At 45.3% G+C, this 24484-nt stretch overlaps 1 protein-coding gene across 3 annotated transcripts in view; it reads right to left on the reverse strand.

Moving 5' to 3' along the window:
- The window catches only part of LOC112460628 (nucleolar protein 4-like), a 67443-nt gene that overhangs the window by 25212 nt on the left and 17747 nt on the right, over positions 1-24484 (reverse strand). Inside the window, exon 1 of one of the 3 annotated variants that reach the window (XM_025025413.1) lies at positions 20422-20442. The exons of the other annotated variants lie outside the window; for them this stretch is intronic. The gene's annotated coding sequence lies outside the window, so the exon portion shown is untranslated. Of the gene's footprint in view, positions 1-20421; positions 20443-24484 lie in introns of those variants that run through there. 3 annotated transcript variants of the gene reach the window in all.

The following is a 24484-nucleotide window of genomic DNA, read 5'->3' on the forward strand; positions in this document are numbered from 1 at the left end:
CCCGCAGACCACGCGCTCTCTTTTTCTCTTTCTCGCTTCTTCTCTCCGTCTCACCTACGCACGGGGGCCGCCCCACTTCCGGTGGATGTACCCTGATAAATGGGAATCTCGCCGCGCGCGCAACCGACCGGCCGTATATACACCTACGACGACTGCGGCGAATGAGAAACGATCCCGGCGTCTTCCAGGCATGAAGCACGAGGACAAAAGACAGAAGCGAGCGGAAGGAGCGGAGTATTAAAACGGAGTCGAGAGTAGTCGCGCCGTTTAAGACTCCCCTGGATGCGTCGAGCGTTAACGATTCTGCTGCTTCTCCGGCTTACGGCTACCTCATTGCGATCTCGAAGATGATCTCGGAGAGATGAGAATTCTGTTGCAACGTTCGTCACCGAGGTCACATCTCGTTAACACAACAACCGCGAACCGCGCCTCGATTCACGCGCACGCATTCACTCGCGGGAACGCGTGACGGTCGGGATAAGAAAAGAAGAACGGAGAATCTCCTCTTCCACAGCCCTCGGTGACTCCGGAACGATAAGTTCTCTCTCTTCCAAGGAGGGAAGAGACATGTTGAACCATGCAGAACAACATATGAAAGGGAATTGCCGCGGAGCAAGGGGTGGGAAAGAAGGGCAGCGGGGCATAAGAGAAGAGAGCCACGCTCTTCGCGAGCGCCATTCTCGGCAGCTACGGTTGGAACATTTGTTTAGTTGGCTGCAATTAAGCCACTTGGCGGCAATTGTTTGTCGCTCCGCACAGAATTCCGCTCCCACCGTGCAGCCGCCTCGGCTCCACGGGAGATGCGATGTGGTACACTGTTACGCGCGCGTGTACAACGAGAAGGAGACGACGAGGCCACCGCGGGCGGGAGCTGCGTTGTGTTGTACCAACTCGCCACCAACACAGCAATTCCAGACGATAAAAGCGAGCGAGTTGCCGGGGTTAGGGGTCAACCGGGACCAGTAGCCGGTGTCCGACCAATCAACGTCAACCGGCAACCGGCACCGCGCCGCGCCGCGAGATCGTTCGAGACGATTGTCTTTTGTCTTTCTGACAAGTGAAGATGCTGAATTACCCGTCGAAGCCGCGACTAATGAGAGATTCTCGAGTCAAAAAAACCCAACTTCTTTCGAGATTGTCACTTTGGAACAACGAGAACGAGTCTATCATATCAGGCTCCGAGATTGTTTTTCTCGGTGACATTTCTGAAGTAATCCAATTTCCACAAGAATTCATAAATGCGACCATTCTTAACGTTATTCAATTAGGAAATATATACATACGTATCGATAATTTTAAAATGAATTTAATTAAAAATATTAATTTTTATTAAATATTGATTACTAAGGTAATACTATTACATAAAATATCAATGTAATGCGTATAGAATCGAGTAATAATTTTGTTTTCAATGAAAACACTGTTAATAATGATATAAAAAGACCGAAAGAAAACAATCATTAGTCGATCGATTCCAATTTGCGCCGAGTTGTCATAATATTACAATCGTTAGAAAAATTATTGAACAGATGATTTATCTGATTTATCCTTTTTTTAATGTAGGATTTCTGAGCTTGCAATAAGAAAATGTAATTCGTCACGAAACGTCTTTCGTAAGATAGATTCAGAAATATGAAATAACTCGTGATAAATCAAGAAATACTTAAAGCAATTAAACAACGCAATGTGGGAATAAAGAAAAGGTCAAGCTCGTCGGGGACCCGGAACACGGGACGGTCGCACCGACCGCGACGTAAAAGGAGGACCGAATTGGGCCCGTTAGGATGATTGCTCGCGCGGAGAACGCTCGCTCGAGTGGTCGATTTAGTTGCCTCTTCTGGGTAGCTCTTTGGATAATGGGGAAATGATTGTGGCCTACCGGTGATCTCTCCGCTATGTGTTTTAACCGGGGCAAAACACCTACCGGCCGTCGCGATTCGACCGCCTGTCGCCGATCCTTCTTCCCTCCCTCCTTTTAGTCTCTCTCTCTCTCTTCTCCCCTCGGCCAATTCAGTATACCGGGCGACTCTCAATTTCGACTCATTTGCCTACCAAATCTGGCGTCGCATAAATATACGTAGGCTCCTACGGTGAACGGGTCTCAAGGCCGCCGGCAATTACCGACGCTACGCCCTCGTTCAGTGCGCTTTTATTTTCCCTCCCCGGTGTACTTTTACCGTTTAATTCGCCCCACTGTCTCGTCATCTCAGGATTATCACAATCGAATCCTCTCGCCATTATCGCGAAACGTCATCGCTAATCCACGATTATTGATCCGAAGTGGACCACGCGAGCGATCGAGAGACAATCTCCTAGTTTTATTCCGGACAACAAAATTGAATTGTTACAGTTGACGCGTTCGCAAGAAACGTCAAACCTCAACACCTCGAGATTCATCATCATCGTAAAACAAGATGATTGTCCTTGCGGCGCACGGCGCGGCGTCTCAGAGAAATTGCGAAATCCGTCGAGATGAGTCGTGTTCGCGTTTGTCGAAAGATCGCATCGAGATACGTGTCGAGGAAAGGACAGATTCCTCGTTTAATTTTTCGTCCTCCAAGGATACGCGTGATATCGCGCGGTTACACGAGAGTGTAAGTTCGACGAGAAACATTCGCCGATATATAAGTCGACTGAGAAAGGAAAAGAAGAGAGAAGAAGAGAGGTTCGCATGACGTCATTCACCGGCGTACGTTTCCAAAGTGGCGAAGTCCAGGTTGCGTCAGGGAGAGACCGGCGGAGAGCCGATCGTTGGAGGAGTTCTTCTGATCTGGAAAGCAAATGCGGAGGAGGAGAAGGAGGAGGAGGAGACGTCGGTAGGAGGACGACGGGGTCACCGTCAGCGGGATAACCTCACACGTGTGCGCCCCCGAAAAAAGAAGAAATAAAAAGACGATGACGATGGCGGCGACGGCGGACGAATCCAGTGGCGTCGACAGGAAAGACGTGCACTTTGCCAAGTCTTCGTTGCGCTTCGCCGTCCAAAGACGACGTGAAAGTGCGGACGTGAATCGATGAGAAGCGAACGAATTATTTATTCTCTGTGATCTCGTTTAGAAATAACTCCTGCTTGGAGAAAAATATAAAAAGTGCAATCCTCTTTTAATTCAAATCATCTATTTGAAGAAAAAGAAATACCGAAAATGATTTCGTAATTTAATTTATCGTACTTTATTCGTATATATATATTTCTTTTAATTGTATAAATAGTATCAAAAATGTTATTTATTTTTTCCAGTCTACCTCTGAAGTTATTTCAGATACAATCGCCGCGTATTAGCGAATAAAAATTACTTCACCGATAAACACGATCAAGATTAGGCATCACAAAAGCTTCTGTCACACGGTAACTTGAGAATTCGGAAAGTTACGATTAAAATGCAGCACGATTGGGAGTAGCGTCGTCGGAGTCACAGGCGACCACGGTATCCGGCGTGGCCGGTTGGCTACCTTACTTGACCCCTGCGCAACGAGGGACAATTGGGTGTAACAGTCTCCCATTCGTCTGTCCGTCCGCCCGTCCCTCCCATACGTGTCGCCCCATACGTGTCCGTGTTTCTCTGAATCCTCGGCCGTGTAACACATCTATTACTCCCGAGGCGTGTGTGTCGTCGGATTGTATACGCACGCATACACGTGTGCATCACTGCCTTCCACCGAGGGGAAAAATCCAATGACGACGACGACGGCGACGAAGACTGTGACGACGGAGATCCCCATCGCGTGCGTTAACCAAGATCATCGGAGTATCGAGCGTGAAAACTATAGCTCGTTTAATATTCCAGTCATTATCCTGCTAACAGGTTTTCTATGATCGATTACTTGAGCAGAAGACGATTGATTTGAAATAAAAATTTAAGAAAATTTACCGGAATGATTAATAGATCGACGGGACGAACGCGAGCTTGTTTTGTAAAATTTATCGGAGTTTTACGATAGAGTGCTGTTAGAGGTTCAACGAGGGCGTCTTTTCATCGTGTAAACTTTCATCCATGTGGCATGTTTCCGATATCCGAGAGATCTTCGCGGAACTTCATGCCCACGCAAGGCCAACGGTTGCAGTATTAAAAATGTGCAACTTACGACGCCTCTAATTGCTTTATCGCGGAAACGTGGAAATATAGCTATGGATTATTTGCAGAACAAGAAACACGCGGATTTCACTGTCAAGAATTAATTACAAGTCCGCGATCGGTCTTTCGTCAAGGACGATCATCCGTCTCTCCGCACTGAAAAGAAGACACTCGTACGGAATGCGAATGCGTTAAACGTCGCGAAATTCATAACGGATCGAGCATGTGTCCCGTTGACACGGCATTCGATATCACCTGACGGTAGAACTGAAGCTGAAGAGAAACGCGTTGGTCGCGTACACGCGTGGTCCAACCATCCCCCTCGTCGCGGAACGGGGAGAAAACAGGCGATGGGGTGAATAGGCGCGAGAAATAGGTGGGAAAAGAAGAGGATAGAGCGGCGCCCAGTTTCGAGCACGCGCCCTGCTCTATTTGGTTCTCCCGCATAGCATGCCGCTCCGATTCGTTCTCTCCAGTCGCGTTTTGCCCCGCGAGCAGAGAGCGTGCACTCTTCTTCTTGCACTCTGCTTGTCGTTGTCGTCGTTTTCGTCGTCGTCGTCGTCGTCGTCGTAGTCGTCGTCATCGTTGTTTTCCTTCTTTTCATTAACATGCATGGGAAAAAACCGTACGCAGGAAAAACCGTACTCGCGCCGTCACTTTGCTCATCCACGTTTGTGATATCACTAATTCGAGAGAATTACGAATCGAATTCTTCCGAGATTCCCATTTTTGCCGAATCTCGCTAACATTGCGTATCGATTGCACCAATTTTTGCTAATATAATTTTTATCTTTCGAAACGCGGAGAGAAACTCGAATGAAAGATTTACGTTTCATGCTACGCTAAATGATTATAGTACGAAAATTGTAAAGATATTATTCTCTTTACAGGATTTAAACAATTATTTCTTCAATTTACAGAAATTACCAATTCAAAATCGATCGAACAATGTAACTCTCTATTCTTTGTATCGAAAATTAGAAAGAAATATTTGAAACGCATTCGATATTTTTCTTGATAAACGAGTTTTAGTTATACTTTTACCTCGATTCGTACGAAGGTAATCCGCATGAATGGTTATCGCCACACATCTTGTAAGAAAACCGCGTTATTAAACCTACATATTTTCGCAGAGTTTCGCAATGTTAATTCGCACGTGCAGCTTTGATCGAATACCTCCTTTCTCGCGTTCGATGCGTTTCCCTCTTCAACCCTTTCTCGTGTATTTTTCTCTCTTTTGTGAGTCAGAATGCGCGCGCACACACACATATATACCTATATATGTGCACACACATACATCTCATCTTCGTCTCCTTGCCACGATAACCGCCAGCGTTTTTGAACGGCTTCATTCCCATCACCGGAAGATAAACTCCTATAAAATCTCCCTGCTACGCCGGTTTAAGGCGCCTCACCCACCCACTGTCACGCTTCTCGCAGACTGCTGATATTATCCTCCGCTCTATCCGAATCCGTTCTCAGACGTGGGGAGAGGGGTGGTGGTGGTGGTGGTGCAGAACAGAGTTTTGCCTCTTTCCGTTTTGTTCAATTTTCACCGATGTTGTGGAACAAAAAAAAATGCGGAGAGAAAACAAAAACGTGGGACGTAAAACGCGTGGATTTTTACTTGAAAGAATGACGACGGAAGTTAAAGATGGGTGACGCTGCGGAAAAGCGGGACGAACGGACCGTTGTCGACGAAAGGGAGAAGAGAGAACGCATGGCGGAGCAAAAACGATCCCAGACGCTGACGCTTTCTGAACCAGTAAAAGTTTAAGCCTCCGTCGTAACTCGCAACCTGTTATGCTTCCGCGACACCGATCATTTCTCGCGAACTGCCCCGTGATCTCGCCGTTTATGCGACAGTTATCTCTCGGCGCGGCGGCGAAAAGAGCCTCTTCACATGGAGGCGCTGTAACGAGCGCTGACATAGCGCCCTGCCGCGTTTCCTATTTAGCGCGTTCGCCGCTTTGGAATGATTCGTTCGCTTCGCCGATTCGTCAACTCGTTGTGGAATCGACGACGAGATTCGAGATGCCGCACGTCGCGAAGTATGAAAGCAAAATGCGATATTTCAAAACTAATACATTTTTATGTTTTTTTTTTAGCAACTATCACAGTTTTTAAACGATATTGGCGCAGTAGGTAAATTAGTTTTAAAGTATAACAATATGCTCCCCCCCAGACTCGCATCGGACAGAGACGGAAATTAAGCTTTTAATGAGTAATATTACTTAGGTGACCTTTCGAAAACGTATCCCATTGCACTTTCAAACAGACGATATTGAGGCTGAATAGCTTTATGAGATGCGGATCGTGCTAAATCTTCTTGTATCTACCTATATAGCAGTAGTATACTTTTAGATTCCAGCACCTGATTTCTAACGAGTAGGTATCTGGCATCACGATGTACTTGCAGGAAGTTTGCCCGGTATATATATATCGGTAAGATCGAAAGTTCGACGCGGGTCGGCTCGTTGAGAGCAATTGGACGCCCGCATGGCCAAACGCATTAGCCGCTTGATTGGTATTCCAAAGATCCTCGGTGTGGGAGAGTCGAGGTAGTTTCGTCCTTCCTTCTCTCTTGCTTCTCTTCCCCTTTCCGTCGTTCTATCTCTCACGCGCACTCTCTCTCTCTTTCTCTCTCTGGAAGTATAGGATCTTCATCACGGTGCCTGTTACGAATAAGCTCTTAATTCCTTGTAGGGTTCTTGACTCCCACTTCTACCGTCTCTCTGATTCTGCTCTGCCCTACTCCTCCCCTCTTCCCCTCTCTGTTCTCCCCTTGCAGGACTCTTCTTCGCCAGTATCTTCTCCCTTTCTTAATCCGAGAGTTGTCGGTTCTCTCCCACTGCCGTCCAACCACTACTGCTTCTTCCAATGTACTACACCCTCCTCCCCCCTTTCCCTCCGGCCTCGCCTCGCGTCCGCGACCCACCCGCTCAACAACCGCCACCCCACCCTTGACGCCACTTTCTTGGCTTCTCTCACTCTCCTCGTGCTCTTCTCTCCTTCTGTTTTGCTCTTGTACAAAAGCCAACGTGGGCTGTATGCTCGTACAGATGTGCCCAGCGTTGGACTCGAACGTACGGAAAGCCGGAGCAAGGGAGAACTTCGTGCGGTATGATGTCTCGCTTCTCGCGCGCACTCCCTTAATTAAACGGTCCTCGTGTATTCGTGAACCATGCTCGACGAACTGTCCTGTTGTATAATACAAGCAGATAATATCATGAAACAAGAACTGGTAGATATAATCTTCGAATCTGCAAAATGGAATTTTATTTCCGAGAAACTTGTTCTTTCTTTTTATAAATCAGCAAGAACAGAGGAAAAATCTTTAGTCAGATAAATTTTATCAGTGTTATTTTTATCTAAAATTTTTCTTGTAAGTCTGAATCATCAAGTTATCTAACGAAAAGCTAAAAAAGAAGCTCTATTTATATTAAACGACTCGCAAAATAAGATTTCTACAATCTTTTTTCAGTTTTCCGATTCATCAGTATTAATTGATTCATTTATTTACCGCGGGCCCAGTGAAGCCAAATTTGATTTTCGCTCCATTGCTCGCGCTCGCGCGTGTCTCATTACGGTCGCTCGGTCGGATACCGTGTCCTCCCTTACAGAGCGAATAAGTAAAGCGAAGCGGAGAAGCGTGTATCGACCTCGAGCCGTAGGTGTGGGTTCGGTCCGAGAGTGGCCGGTCTGCTCACGCTTGGTAGCCTAGCGACTACGAGCCGCCTCTCTCGGGTTCCGTGCTCTCTTGGACGAGCCCTCAAAAAAATCCCCAATGCCAGGGAAAATGGGGGCAAGAGTGGCCCTGGAGGGAGGAGGAAGTGTAGCCGAACTAGAAGGGGACGGCGGGGGACTGAAAGGGGGAGAGTTATATACACGGGGTCTCTCCCACCGTCGTCGCCTCTCTTCTTCGTCTTCTTCTTCTACGTCTTCGTTTTCTTCTTTTTGTCTCTCTCTCTCTCTCTATCTTTCTCTCTCTTTCTCTTTCTGTTCTGCTCTTCCACAGCAGCGCTCTTTATCTCTTTTCAACCAGCCTCCGGTCGTATTCCATTTAGCAGGGGCGCCGTTGGAACCGACGAACCATCATAGAATACCTTACAGCGAACCAAGAGCGTAGCCGCCAGTGCTGTGGGAGAAATAAAAAGGATCCTCCTCTCCTCGCAGCATGCCAAAATAAAACGGCACTCTAGCTGCTTGCCTCTCTCTCTTTCTCTCCTTTCCTCCGATGGTTATACTCATTCTGGCCGTCCCGTTTGGTCTGTGACCGGAGAAAGAAAGAGAGCAAGTGAATGAGTGAGAGAATGTGAGAGAGGGAGAGAGATAAATAGAGAAAGAGAAAAAGAGAATAGAGGAAAGGGATCGAGAGGAGAACGATCAGGTGGGGGAATAGGGGGGGGGAGGGGCAGAGAAAAGAGACGGGTTCTTTATTGGTCTCTGGGAAACCGATCCCCCTCAAGGGCAATTAGCGAAGTACAAAACGGAGGTAGCTCTCTCGGTTTATGGATTGGACGGTGAGAGGCGATTGAGCCCCCTCCTCCCCCTTTCGGCCATATAGATCGCGTTCCGTAGTGTTCGGTCGAGTGAAAAGTGTCATGGATGGCTCAATCTCGCGGATTAATGTCGGTCAATAACAAGCGCCGCGCTAATGCGAGCGCCATTCAATCTAATTAGCGCACAGCGTAGAACGGTAGGCAGGCGGCTCTAGTAGCGCGAGAGCACGACAGGTGATTAGAAGTTATGCCGATGTGAATTACGGAGCGAGAAGCGGGTGTTCGCGAGTGTTTTAGACTCGATATCACGCTCGTAACATCACGCTGAGAAAACGCACAAGGCGATGAGTATGTACCGCTTCGTGTGTGAGAATTGCGGGGTTTTTCTTAACAAGGTCGAAACGATATTAGCAAGAGGACGAGAGACTTGCGCTCGATTCGACTCCCTGTTTCGAGATCCCTTTTCAAGATGTCTTTCACCATCGCCTCTTCCTCGCCTCGCCCTGGCCTGTCATTCGGACAACCAGCTCAAGGACAGTCACCTTCCGTCGAGAAATGTTACTGGAGCGTATGTGTCACGGTTGGAAAATGCGTCTGTCCTTTGCCATACGACTGACAATAATGCCTGATTTGTACTGGCTATCTTTATACACCTCGGAAATTCATTTTGTACACATTTTCGAGACAAAACTTATTAAAATTTTGAAAATATTAGATAAGTGTTGTAATTTTATCCTAAATGTTATAACTTTCAGATTACAAATACAAAATATTTCTTTTTCTTCCGTTTTTTACAGAATTTTGAATTATATTATAATCGCGACGATTTTCAGATTAAAACGGAGATTGCTCAAGTAGACTATCGTGAATATTATTTATATTCACATTCGTTTATACTGTTTGTATTTAAAGAATTTGTCATCAATCGTATGTGAGGACAGTTGTTGATAAATTCAAAAGTTTTAGTAATTTAAAGGATTTATAACATCAATACATATCTAGAAAAGGCTATTCAACAAATTTCTCGCGTTTTAATTAAAAACCAATTTTGTCGATCATTCGACTCATATAGCCAGAAATTGGATTTGATACTACAGATCCCGTTTCGGACTGTATATTGTTCTGAAACAGGTGGAATATTCCTGGAACGGATGTCAACATTTTTCATACAATTGTCTATTTTCCCTATGGAGAAGATTAATCCCATACATATGACACGCTTCATCTATACTTAAATCGTCGAATATCTCGGGAATACCGCTCGGACTACCTTTTCGTCGACGATAATTGAGAGTTCTTATATATTTCATCATTAGTGGCAGACCTTTCATCGCCTCGTTCCATAAATGTCACGATCATTTGATTTGACTCTTTTTTTCTTTTATAGAAACTACCGCACGCGTCAACACCTATTCTCATCCTCGTGAAATACTATCGAAGCGTTGTTGCGCAAAGTCCTTCCGCACAAAGACACAGATTGCACGCGCAAGATCTTTGGCAAGATCACCACCAATTCACGACCCCGACGTTCGCTGGAAAGCGCGCGAGAGGAAAGATTGATGTCGATAGCCCCCTCTGATTAAACCTTCGGCGCCTGTATTTCCCCTTACTCTTTCTCTCTCTTTCTTTCTCTCGCTCTCAACTCGTATATTCTCCACCTTTTGCCTCATCCTTGCGGCGCACCCTAGCCTCCCCCCTGCTGTCCCACCGTTTCCTCCTTCCCTACCTACCCGAGCCTCTCGTCGAGATAGCCTCCTCGTGTGGCGTGTACGCGTCATCGCCAAGTATAATATTCCCTTGGCAGGCCAGCAGGCCTGGCTCGCTGGATCGTCGGATCTCACATGTGAGTACAGCCCGAGACCTGGAGGGGCCAGGCCCCCGCGTAACCACGTACACAGACCATGCCTACATATATATGCACACATATACACGCGCGCGCTCGGCCTCTAGATAGTGCGTTTCAACGCGACGGAGGTGCACGAAGCAGGCAGGCAGGCAGGCAAGCAGAGGAAGAGACAGGGGACGGCGACGAGGTCGGTTGGGGCGTTATTGAAACACTGGCTGGTTGCTTAGAGCACGTGGGACGTATGCATTTCCAGCGGATCGTCGTCGATAATTGTGGGCGATCGCACGATGCACCGAGCGGCTTTCGAGCGCCTTTCGCTTAACCGTTGTGAAGTCATGCTACCCGGAAGCGATCGCGGAGCTAATAATCTTTGCGTATTAATAGGTAGGCGTGATATCGAGATGAGACAACTGCCTGGATTAGTTCATGAACCTATGGCACGTACGCGTAAAATAGGGAGATGGATATTGCCCGGATTAATTATCGGACCTTTGTCGGGTGGAAATAAAGAGCTGTGGAAAGAGACGACTGGTGCGGGGGAGAACAAATTGCATTGCTAAGGTCGACATTGGAGGCTAGGAGAATGTACATCCGCCTATGCCTTTGTGCAAACGCCGAACTCAAGAAACGTGTCTTCCTGTAATTGCTAAAATTCTCCATTTTATGTTGTTATTCTAAATCTATCCTACTTTTACCCCTCATTATTTTCAAAAGAATCTTTTTTACGAGTACACTTGGAAATAATTGTCGGCCTGCGAATTTTATATATACATATATATGTACGTACAAATTATTTAAAAAATCATTAAAGATCTTGTCAAGGCAAATGTTTTCGACAGCGACGTATTTATTACGTCGCGTATTCCTATCTGAATAGCAAGAACACCTGCGTGGAATTAGCGCGCGGAGCTGAGTTATTAACGAGACTAAATATCCAATAAGAAAGTACGAGACGAAAGTTTCCTCGTTGGAGTTTCCTTGGCGCGTCTCCGCTCTTCGGCTTTAAGTCATTGACGAGATTCGAGCGATCCGTAATGAAAGCGGAACTCCGTAACGAAGTCCTACACATTCCTGGTTTAACGAACTATCTCCGAGCGTGCACGCGGGCGCACGCGCGGGAGAGTATTCAAGGTCGTCGTTACGGGGTGTTCGGTTTCCTGCGTATCCAGAAACTTTTAACGCGGCGTCGCTCGATCATAGAGAGAGAGAGAGAGAGAGGGAGAGAAGGTATAGAGAGAGAGAGAGAGAGAGAGAGAGCGCTTTCAAATTATTGTGGTAGCTTGCACGACAGAAACGCGTGATGCCGAGACGACATAAATCGACGGTGAACAAAACGCATGAAAGCGATAAAACCGTAGAAATGACAACGCGTACAGCGTCCACCTACGCGTTGCAATACGCTCCCAGCCGGATACTATTCCTACCTACGAGTAATATGAATTGAAATTATCAGCAGCAACGCAGCCACCCTCGCGCGGCGAAATAAATCTTGCAGATTGTCCTGTTTAGAATTGGCAAGAAAAGGATATGTAAACTTTTCTAGTTAATCATTTTAAATAGTAGAAAATGTGTAACAGATATCAATTTGAATGGTCGTAAAATAGACATCTCAGTGAAAAGGAATTCAAGGTAGCTTTATTGGCGAAAAACCCTACATATCCTGAAATTTGTTCGCACGATTTGCGGTACAGCGTGTATTTTTGACTATTGCGAAAATATGGAAATCGCGAGAAACGAATGAACCCATTGACAAATTCGAGACGTGAGTTATCGAGAAACGAGAGCTCCGCAATGATGTCGATAGTGCGTGTTCTGTCCCTCTCTCGTTGCTCCTATTAATTCTCCGCGTGTAAAAATGGAACCCGTGGCTTGGTCTGGACCCCCTCAGCGAAGAAACCCACCGATGCGTGACCCGCATCCGGTACCCGAGGTGTGCCGGAAAGAAATCGCGGTGGCGGCGGCGGCGGCGGCGGCGGACGAACGCGTCGCCGTTTATATTTAAACCGCCACGGACTCGTCGGAGTCGCCGTGTCGACTGATGCACCACGTAAGACGCGCACACGCTCTCGCACGGAACGGCCAGATAACCCACGTGACCTTTTCCTCCCCTTGCATCTCGTCGCCGCTATTACGCTGATGCGTCGGCGTGCAGCACGCGGTTGTCCCCGCTTGCGCCGCACCGCGCTTCGGTCGGAGAGTATCACGCGGACAAAAGGTAGGGGTGAAAGAGACGATTGACACAGGCCGGCAAGGAGGGACGCAGAGGATGATGTGGTGATCCGCGCCGGGTCAGACAGAGAAAAAGAGATACGACGGGCAGGGGTGGCGCGGCGCCGGGCCGCGCCGCGCTAGCGATGGCTTTCGAGTGCACGCGTACGGATAAGGCTTGAACACAGGTCAGATAATTCATTCAAAAGGCGTTGATATTGCGCCTTCGAAAAAAGCTTAATGTTAAGATTCGAGGTATGAAGAACAAGTTATGTAAAAGAGAATAAAGAAAGTGAAGAATCCTCGGCCTCGGATAAATTAATAGGCGCATGTTAAGAAATCGCGTTGATATTTAAGCGGTGGCTGCCACCGATTAAATAGCCACATAAAGTAGTCCTCGAAAAAAGTACTGCATTAATCCAGTTTATGTTATCGATTCGCCTAGGCGTATCTCTTTTATCGTTATCTTATTGGAATAGCGACTAATGACGAACCGGTTTCGAATTAGAAGTTCGCTTCCCGAAGAAGCTGTATATAATGACTGGACATAAGACCAATTGCTTCCTAGAAACTGCAGGAATTAGTAGAAAATTAGAATAGCTTTCGAATCAGAAGAATTAGCGTCATTTTTTCAAAATCTTCTCGATATTATATTTTAAGTATTGCAGAACGAAGAATGTGCGAATCGTCTTTAAAATTCACAATCGTCCTGAAAAAAACCATAGTAAACGTGCACAAGAGTAATTACCTTTCTATAGATCAGGGGAGAGAATTGACAGAGTAAGTTGAATCGAATGTTTGAGTTAACCAACTAGTTTGTAAGTTAGAGCTTTAAGTCTGTGAGTCTGCAAGTTTAAATCACGTTACTGCGTTAAAATTGCCCGCGAGTCCCGCAAGAATTTGCATTTCCAACAAATCGAGATACTGCAAACAAGCGTCGAAATGATACGCGATATCGTCGCCATCGCTAGTCGCGATTCGTACAATAAATCTACATAGTGTGCGAAGGGGCGAGGGAGGAGCGAGGGAATGACGCACGCGGGGTGAAGACCGAGCGAGGGGGAATCAACGTACGTGGAAGCCGAAACTCAATGAACCGCTATCGATTAGCTGCTCATTTCGCGTCGCGTTCGTGCGATGGACTCGTTAAACGATTCGGCCTTTCCTCCCCAACCCTTCCCGCCGGCCGCCTCCTCCTCCTCTTTTTCCTCCTCCTTCTCCTCCTCCTACATCAACACCAACACCAACACATCGCTGACACCCGTACCTCACTCCATGCTACTCTTTTTTTTTTCATTGCGCGCCACCACGCCGTCCTGCGGGGGTAGTAAAGCGAATCAGCGGGGTAGTAGGTCACTCGGGATTTTCGAAACGAAAGACGAGTCCACTTCCTGAGTGGACGCCGTCGCATTTAATGAAAAACGTTTTACTCGAAAACTTTTCTGCTGCTCCGAATTTTTGGGATACAACCTTAAGGCCAGCAACGATTACGTTATCTTTGCATGAGTGCCCAGACACATGTATATTGCCGTAAATAAAATAAAATATATCTATTCCCAAAGACGTGTATATAAAATTTTCTGGCACGTATGTGGTGGACTGTGTATTATCATATTTATTACTTGACAAGCAAATAGGGTGGCTGACGTTGCAGTTTTTGGATGGTACCCAGAGATCAGAGGAACCAGTGTCAAAAACTACTGTAAACTTTTGCGGTGGAGTTCCAATTTCGATCGATATTACCATAATATTGCAAATTGTTAAAATTAATCAAAGGTACAGTGACCAAACGGAGCTGTGTCATATTATTTTCCGTCAAAGGTTTTCTAAACTTCCACAAGGAGTATAACGTCGTCCTATAAAATCCTACGGTAATTAAGGCGAAGCCCATTACAAGTATTACCCAGTGGTTAGTATACATTATGTTTCCTGAATTTCTCTCCTTCGAGTGTTTCACGGGGTGGAAGAAGGAGGCGAAGGAGGTGAAAGCAGATCGAACGGGAGATTTTATAGTCGTCGCTTCTTCTCGCCAATAACCGACCGATCTTGACAACGCACTCAGGAGAATATCAATGAGACTTTCGCTGGATTAAGTTGGATTTTATCAAATGCTGAATCCGAAAAGATCTCAGTTTACATCTAAGAAAAAAATGTTTGTTAGCTTATTAGATCAGTATATGTTAGAGTTTAGAGAGAAATATTTTTTTTTAGTATGCATTAATAAATATAATTTTCGAAAAAGCTGACAATATCTTTTAGATATTTTTAATTGAAACAATTAAGAGCTTTCGGCACTTCGCTCTTCGGATTTCGCGCGAAGCAAAACTTCGACAAAGTATAACGATAGAATACAGAGGCGATGTTAATATTTCTTCAAGTAAAAGCACTTCTGAAAGTGCAGAAAGGAAAATATTTATTTGCGTGCATTCCGAAGTTGGAGCAGGTGGACGATAGCTCAAGCGAAATGCTCCTTCACTCTGCCATGCGACGTATGTAGCAAAAGGAAGACCTTGATCCGGGTCTTCCGTTTACAATAATACTTCTCAGCGGGGACAAGTTCGAGATCACATCGCGGGCGCACGCCCACGAGCGACGGAGACCGTCCGGCGGAACAGGAAATTTACGTAAATCGCGACTCGATTTAACGAGCGATCGTGTTCGATTTGGCGCGCGTCCAATCGTCGCCGGCGGCGCTTGGGGGAAGGCGACGCGGAGGAGCCAGCACAGCGAAGTTGCTCGTGGAAAAGGTAGCAGAAGGAACATGGAGAACGAGGAGGAGGAGGAGGAGAAACAGCGGGTGCGTGTCGAAAGGTGCGTTGTACTCAAACAAAGTAAGATATAATTAGACCGCGCGCACACTGTGCTCCCGCAGGAAAGTCCACGTGTGAAAGTCGCGTCTGGTACACCTCGGTCATCGCTAAAAAGATCTCCCGCGCCGATTTGTGTGCGCGCGAGCGCGAGAAAGAGACAGAGACCGGCAAAATAATTGACTTTTTAGGGGAGGCGTTCTCTCTGCGTCGCGTCGTGTCGCGTCGCGTCGCGTCTCTCCTGAAAACATCCCCGAAATAGAACATCGCGGTCTCCCGACAAAGCGAGTTGTCCTTTCCGAGTGATTTTCTCGTCGCTGATTTTTGTTCCTCAAAGAGAACAGCATGCCAGATTTGTGTAATGTTCTTTGTACATGTTGCGAAGGACATCATGGCAATGCTTGTCCGTTGACTGACATTTATTTACTGTAAATCTTTGCCGTAGAATTCAGTAACTTCGTTAGAAATATATATTTAAATCGCATTTTTCTCATTTATGAAAATAATTCAGACTCGAAGAAATTACCTTAACCTACCTTCGTTTTATCAAATCGATATTCCCTAAAATACGGATATCAATTTTACGCGTTCAGAATGTTTATGCGTTTATGCGTTTTGCGATTAATGATGTATAGGTTTTAATATCAGCGGTAGATTTCGCCAATAATTGATAGAAACAAATTAGACGCGGTTCTTTTTTACGTGCGAAAATAAATATGCCAATATCTTGTTACGTGAACGTTCGAACAGCTGTGTTGTATGCTGGCACCGATATGGTCTTTCCTTGAAATGGCTTGAACGCAAAAAGCTGGTATAACTGGCGAACGCGGAAAAAGATTCCGAGCGGAGACCATCGCAGACGCGCGGCGGCGCCTCGGCTGTATTCTGCAACCCCCGTAAATAATGGAGGCGATTAAGCGTAATATAGGGTACACACACAGGCTATGCGCCGTAATATGGTACCGAAAGGGTACGATGCTTCTGGTATCGCGTCCCCAACCCCTGTCATGAAAATAGCCCTTAGCGCCGAGAAGCGACGCGTGTGCCAACCTTTTGCGGGCATACAGCAAAAATATCGCAATATCGCAAGAAGTCATAGTGGCCTTAGAGAGCTGTGCGTAAAATTGCACCCAACGAATACTTCCTTCGAGCGATGGTGCGCTCGCTGATGGATCGCTCTCTGGCTTTGTTATTTTCCGACGGTCTCTCGTACATACAGAATTGTATACGCTAAATTTTATTTCAGTTTTGTTAAATTACTTTTATTCGTTTGTAGCAAATATCTAATTTCCGGAAATGTAAAAATTAATGGCGAGAATGTATACGTTCACCGACAAAATCGTATTATTTACTATTGGAGAGAGGTACTTTCTTACGGAATCCAAATGGAATTCGTCTTGTTACAGACAATTCACAATACAAGTTGCCGCGCTCGTAGTAGCGATCTCGTAGCGGAATTAGGTCTAAATCAGAGTTAAATGCATCGAGCACACTCGAGCATGTAGATAGGAAGCGCCTCGGTTTTTGTTTGCGCTTCGAGGAGACCGGCATCCGACCTCATTTCCACAGCGTACAGACCGCTCTCGGTCGGCTTCCGTTCTCGGATCATCGGTTTTGCCAAGAGATTCGCCTTTGTTGCCGGTCGAATGAGAGCCGCTGTCGTGTCGGGACTCATTGTCCGAGGTCTTGGCAACTTTAGGAGAGTGGGCGTTGCTGGCGATGGAGCGTCTGTCGGTAGTTCGTAGATTTCGTACGGTCATCGTCCGTGTACATGTGCGCACGTACGTACGCACGCACGTACAAGAGACATGCACAGCACCCGTGCAAATGCGCATTCGCACGTTGCGTCGTGTGCCGACGCGCGAACCCGTCACGGAGATACCTTAACGCGCATCTCGCACTTGAAACCTCCTCCTCTCCCCCCTCCCCCGTCCCTCGATTATACATGCGTGAATTCCCTGTGTGGAGTAATGTGCAATACGCGTTTGATTGTCTGTCAGAGCCGAGGTGTACGTGCTCGTGGCGGTGCTCGTGTGTATCGTACACGTGCGCGTCGGCGTGTGTGAGACGTACACGAATGTACACATGCACGCGTACAAGGCTAACCTTATGTTTTATGCCACATGACGTACGGTTTGGCTTCGGGCCTCGTGCTACGTATCGATCTCCTCGCGTAGAATACCGTCGAGACCGAGTCGCTGTGTGAAGCTGGTCGAAACAAAATTTTCTACGGGTCACTTCGGAAATCGACAGCGAGAGGCACTTACGATATTACGACCGAGTGGGACGCGCTGAAACGCGCGTCTCAAACGCGTGATCTACGATTGACGCCGCGAAATATTTCGCAAGCTCGTAATTTCGTCGAACGACGAGAAATTTGAGTGTGCGATGAGTAGTGTATCATCATCCTAATCGAATGCAGGCGGCCTTACGTAAGAGGGCTCGCGTGGAAGGACTGGACGCGGTCAGCAAGCCTGATTTTTGCGGTCAGGTAATTTCACGTGGCGCGGTGGTGTTCCCCCCGCGTATGAAAAGCTGCGGTGAGGGGATTACGTAGCGTACTAAATTGCGAATGCGTTTTAACTATATCCCTGCCGACAGCTTTTAACGCGTTAATTTTTTCGCGCATTGTATCCTAACTAATAGAAATTATATTCTATTTAATCGTGACCGGCGATGCAAGATGATATCCAATGATTCCCTGATGATTGAAGCCTCTCTCCGATATTTCGTGAAAAAACGTGCGTTATGAAATGTCTTGCACCTGTCACTCTTCTCTAATATTAAATTATCCGCAGATAAAAATATCGGCGTTTAAAAAAAATACTTTCACCTTCCTCACGAGTCCCCCCGCTCGTAAATCACGCTCGACTTGTGTATCTCATTCTCCGGCTTCACGTACCTGGTTCGAAAACCGTTCAACTGGACGGATCCGCGCGTGATGCTAAATTGGTATATGCTTGAAAATCTCAATCGTCTAACACACAGTCGCGACATAAACGCTGAATGATGACGCCCCACTATGTTAGTCGTACCTACACTTCTAACACACGTACAAATATAATGGTTTTATCGTGCAGAGCGATAATGGCTAACCAATGTACTCGAGAAATTTGTTTATGATATTTCGTAAAATTTCTTATGCACAATTTTGAAATAATCGTAATCAATTCTTGTGTTTGATTAATCGATCATTTAATATTTAATTAGTCAATTTATTAAAGAAATCGTATAAAAATGCCATATTTTGTGGTTTTATTTGAACTAATTTAAGTTTTAATTTAATTACTTAAGTCGAACTTATTTAATAAGTTAATACTTTTAACAAAATATCAGAACAAAAATCGTCCTATAATAGTTCGATATATTTCAAAGCGGAATAGCTACGATTTAGATAAAATTAATTGATTTAAAGTATGGTTAGAACTATTGGAATCGACTAATAGTTAATAGCACGTCATCGCAGACCTTAAAGTCCCGTGATAGACATAACGACTAGCAGAACGCAAGGCGGAAGTCTAGCGGAAATCGAGATGACTAGCGGATGTTCCAAATTGTGGATGAAGTAGTGCTATTTCCTTCATAAATCACTGGCAGGTATAGTCGAGCAAAACACGCACAATCAGGAATTAACGATCACGCGAGTCATTGGGCCCTTCGGATATTAGCTCGGTTTCCTCTGCATCGTATATCATTTCGTCGCAATTATAATTAAACAAATATTCTTAAATTGATTGAATTATTTATTTCTCTACACTTTAACTTAACTGAAGAGAATTTGCAAATTAATCATGCTGAATGTAATCGGATTATGGATTATGTTTCTAGTGCAGAAACGTTAGATATCTTCTGGTCCTCTTCGTACACTTGTCGCCTCACACTTACTTCATTTGGACAACGACAAAATTCAGAATCATAGGTTTCAATTAGCCGCGACCGGTGAGCGATCAGTGTCTCCCGCTCTCGCAACGGCGCATCTCAAATACAGCAGCATGCATCAACGTCCAATGTCTACCCGGCCGTAGGGTTGCTGCATTCGCCAGCCCGCCCGGCGGCGGCGTGCGCATAGTACATAATCGAAATGCAAAGCAGTACGGGTGCGTCTCTAGATCGATGATATTAGGCGTGATAAGTTATCTCCGGTTCGCCCCGTAATAACGGCACCGCGGGAACGTGATTGATGCACTCGCGCTAGTAAGACACTGAGATCGTAGTTCGCACGGCAGCGTAATTAATCGCCGCTACCAGATTAAAACCCGCGGCTACGGGGGATGTCGATGATTTTGCTGAAACGCGGGGTGGGCGCGGAAAGGAGGGCGTAGCCGTGGAACAGTTAGGACCTTCGGGCACCATTTGATTGTGACTCTATGTATAATCGCGATACAATCTGCGATCGTTTGTCGTTACAGATGACTTTAGATTCGAATCGAAGTCGCTGGAAAAAAGGGCAATGGTTTTTACAGTTACTCCGAATAATCGACTCCAAATTTTATCGAATGATTACGAGCGAATGATTACCGCGATGGATAATAATGCGGGGAGCGAGGTTGCGGAGGGAGAGGCAGCGAATTATTATGCTACTTCCTCCTGGATAATTGAGTACCTGTTCGGTACTCCGCGCGAGACTTACGTGGATAGGTAGTAAAATTCAGCATAAAAATCCCCTTTCAAATCACGCCCTATGACCGTGCGCGCCGATATTACGGGGCATTACCATAACTACCGCTGCATTATGGCAATTTTCAATTTTGCCGCGCTCTCGATCGACCCTCCTAAATGACTTCACTGCTACTATACTGTACAACGAAAGAAAAATTTGACGGACGCAAACACGATTCTGCGAAGAGGAAGAGATCGTCGGAAAATTCGCGTCCCGCGGTCGGGAAGAAAATTGATTAAACGTTAACGCATTATACGTTGAGATACGTCCGATTAAATCGTTTTTCTCGACTGCAGATAAACAAATGTTTTAAATTACTCGTTACCTTCGTTTAGGACCATAACGTGGAAACCGCGTATCTTTGCTTCTCGGAATTCGGACTTACCTGAAAAAGAAAAGAATACACACGGGTTAAATTGCGAAAATTGATCAACGGCGGTGTACAATTCTTTTCGACGTGCAATTTTACGCGACCCTTTCAAGCAAGGCGCAACAAGAAGTTTATGCGGAGATCGACGTTTTTATGATCGATTAGATCGATTAGGTGAAGTGAAAGAGTAGAACGACTGTGCGGCGATTGGACACGGTGGTTTTATCGTGAGATCGAGCTCGCACGGTTGCATCCAAGTGTCTCTAGTAACGGTGCGGAGATCGACAGGATTCCTTCGCGAAAGTAACGGAAGAGAAGGGCGGTCTCGGAAAAGTCTCTCACTCGTTGGGTGTTCCCCTGGGAATGAAATTGTACAGTGTCTAGATACATCTTCCCTTCGTATCTCTCTTTTTCACCCGAATTTATGCGGAATTTCAAATTCGCATAAAAACATTTTTTGAAATTTACAACGACAAATTTGTTACGAAAAAAATACAACAACAGAATCGATATAAAATGTTTTAAATTCTTCTCTTTAATTTAAAAACACAATCCACGCGGAATATACGTGTATTTTGTATATTCTCTTTTATTTTCGCCAGTTTTCAAAGTATCATCGTTTAAAATCTAAAACTCGATATTAACACCCGATTGTGACTTCCGCTTTCGATTGCAAAACGCGCGCCGTTTTTAACATTTACATTCGCCCCCTTTATTTTTCCACCTTTTAATTAGCGTCATACACACCGCGCGCGATATCAAACTGGGCAAAGAGCGGTACTGCGCGGCACTCTCTTGTTTTTTTTTTCTCTCATTCTTCCCACCCGTCATCCCGCATCTCTCGTCTCTCGTTTCCTCAAAGGACCAACCATCCACCGACTTCCACTCCGACCTTATTTTCCATGGTCGCCGTCGCGTCGCATCGTCTCGCGGGCTTCCTACGAGAGAAGAGACCGACTTCCAGGAACGTTACCTCTGACATTCGCGAAACGAAATGCACGATGCGTCGCCGGGAAAGAGATCGAGCCACTACCGCATCGAGCACCGGGGCCGCATCGTAAACTGGCTCTCGATGAGATTGCACCGCTGGTACCGCGCTATTGCGAGAATTCGCGGAGCGAAAAGTTTGCGCGCGCAAGGGAAAGAGTGAGACAGAGAGAAAGAGAGAACAAACTATTCGACGGACGCGTTTCGCGCGATGCATCTCGAAAATCATTTTTGAAAATTATTTTCGCAAACGGCGTTTTCATGCAGTCGCATGGATGCGGGCGCGGGCTTTTGTTACCACGGTTTGCAACGAACAATATTAATTCTCCCTGTACAAAGGGTGATATTTTACATTCTCTATTAATAAGCCGCGTTGGATTTCAATAATTTAACCTCGGTATGGCCAAATCCTACTATGTTATGCGTGTCGCTTGTGTAAAGTGATTTTTTTTTTACGAGAAAGATTATACAACAAAATGAACAAACGATAACTAAATTTATTAACACTGGATTTCTAAGAATGTTATCAATTGATATGAAATAGATATGTCCGACTTCGTAACGTAAGTAAAAGTTCTTAAGTTGTAGATACATAAAGTTGCACAACTGTAATTACGAAAGTGTAGCTATATATAGCAGATCCACTGACTATAAATATCGAATCTTAAAAAGTACTAATCCTTTTTGCGTCGTTGTAAAGAACAAGTAACTGTTTAGTATATAAATCTGTAACAATACATTTTTCTTTTGGCTTTAATTTCATTTAATTTACACCTTTTGAAATTTTGTAAGACGGGATAGGTGAAATTTTTCAATGGATCGCACAATCGTACTACTACGAGTTGATTTAAATTATATCTGTCACGAATTCCACTCGCGCCGTTTACTTAGGATTATCGACGGGCAATTCGGTGACCCAGTAGCTTCAGTTTTCGATCATTAGGAACGAACGATGGACTCGATAATGTGCGCAACCCTTTCTATAACCCTCAGTTACTGCGCTAAATTACAGGCATACACATATACCCTCTTTTCGTCTTTCTCTCTCTCTCTCTCTCTCCCTCTCTGCGCGAATTACTCGCAATGAATAACCATTACTTAAGTGCAAACAATACCAGCGACCCAACCCAACGCGCACGCAACTGAGCGCGCAGTTTACACACGCGCATGCAAACACGGATGAAGCACAGGGAGGGAAAACGAATTCACTCGAGGAGGCACACCCGTCGAAACGACCTCGTACTCTGATGGTGCGCACGCAATCATTTTTCGATGCATTAAGATTTATTTTTAGATATATGTAGGGTCCCAAATTCCCGGCCTAATTCAATGATGTTCTCTCATGTGCGAATTTAATGTCTGTTTTTTTTTGGAGGGGGAGAGCGATAGCAATAAGGGAAAATATTTATCTGTTGCAATTGTTATGTTTAATACAAATTCTTGATTAAATCGCAAATTAAAATTCTGAAAAAATCAGCCAAGCTATGAATTGGGCGAACTTGGATACCCTCGCCGCACACACGCATATATAATAACAGGAAAACTTCCGTAGGTGTCGGTTACACATCTAGATCGGGCGAGTGCTACTAAGAATTCAATTAACGGTAATTATACAGTGACCCAACCCTCGTTACTTTTCCCGGCGCTCTTTTCCCAACCCTTCGCGAACTCCCCCGCCCAACCCGTCAGACACGGTCGCAGCTGCAGGTGCATTCGCATGTGCAAAAGAGGGGAGGCAAGAGAGTCTCTGCCAGAAAGTTCGCGCGAAGTCCCATTTGGGGTGGTTGAAGCCCGACTAAGCTCCCTGCGTTCCTTTCATCCCTTTCGTCCCTCGTTTCTTTCAGACCATCCTCGAAACGGGGGTTTGCATTTATGCCCGACGGAGGGTCTTTAAGAATTGGACGTGGCGCTTGTGGGTGCACACCGACTGGCTAATTGTGTGTTTGGAGTTTTGGGGGGTTACGGCGAGGTTGAAACGGCGTTTCTATATCTCAGCCTAACAAATCCGACGTTAACCCTCGTCGTCTGTAGATGTTCCGAAATCTTCTTTCCTGCGCCAGCATGGTGCAATGAAAGGGCTGCAACACGGACTTTTCTGAGAACTTTGGCTGCATATTTAATCTCCTGGCACCTTTTCAAGAATACACCGTCCTTAAGTAGACGCCATGCGAGATAAATTTTGACTTTAAAAGGGCATTCTCAAAATTGTTCCACTGTCTCCATATTCGCTTAATTATAAGATCTAGTTAAAATTTAGTAAGATTGATGTATACAAGATACGATATGACTTAATAGGAAATTAAATAAGTTTCAATAAGGTATTGATTCCCATTTTTGTTGAATTTTTGAAAGATGCATATCGGAGAAATTTATACAAGAACGGATATCATCGAATCAATTATAGATGTTTTCAAGTTATTGATGTTATATTAGGATCTGTAAGAGTAATGAAAATCAATTCAATGAGATTTCCAGGATATAGCTATCATTTCGTCTTTTTGTAGATGAAATAAATTACATGTTTTAATGTGACAATTAATACATCATTACAATGATTTTCCAAGGCGTCGAAGTTTAAATTAGAAGAGCAGGAAACTGCTGCCTTTTTTACTGACGTTTTTTTTTGTTTTAGTTAAACAATTTTGGCGTATGCCCGTCAGTATACAGTTGAACGTACATATGTCGGATGAACGAGCAGTTATCGCCGGTAAATTTCGACGCGCGCGATATGTAATATCAATTAAAGCGTGCACCCATAACTATACTGCGCGAGGGGGAAACTCTTGTCGAAATACCGTAGTGAATATTTTCCAATTCTGTGCGCAGTTAGAGGGGAAAAAAATCACGAGAGAGGCGAAAAAACAGGACAAAGACAGAAAATCAGAAAAAGAGAGAGGGCGAGAGCGCATCCGTTTTTATTGAGTTTGCAAAAAACATATTCGTTTTCCGCGTACTTCCGTGAACACCTTCCGCTTTCCCCTTTTACCTCCCTTTTCTCTCTCTCTTTTTGTCTCTCTATCCTCTCTTCTGG

Source organism: Temnothorax curvispinosus, unplaced genomic scaffold, assembly GCF_003070985.1.
Source record: "Temnothorax curvispinosus isolate PA1 unplaced genomic scaffold, ASM307098v1 QBEX01010681.1, whole genome shotgun sequence".
Lineage (NCBI taxonomy): Eukaryota > Metazoa > Arthropoda > Insecta > Hymenoptera > Formicidae > Temnothorax > Temnothorax curvispinosus.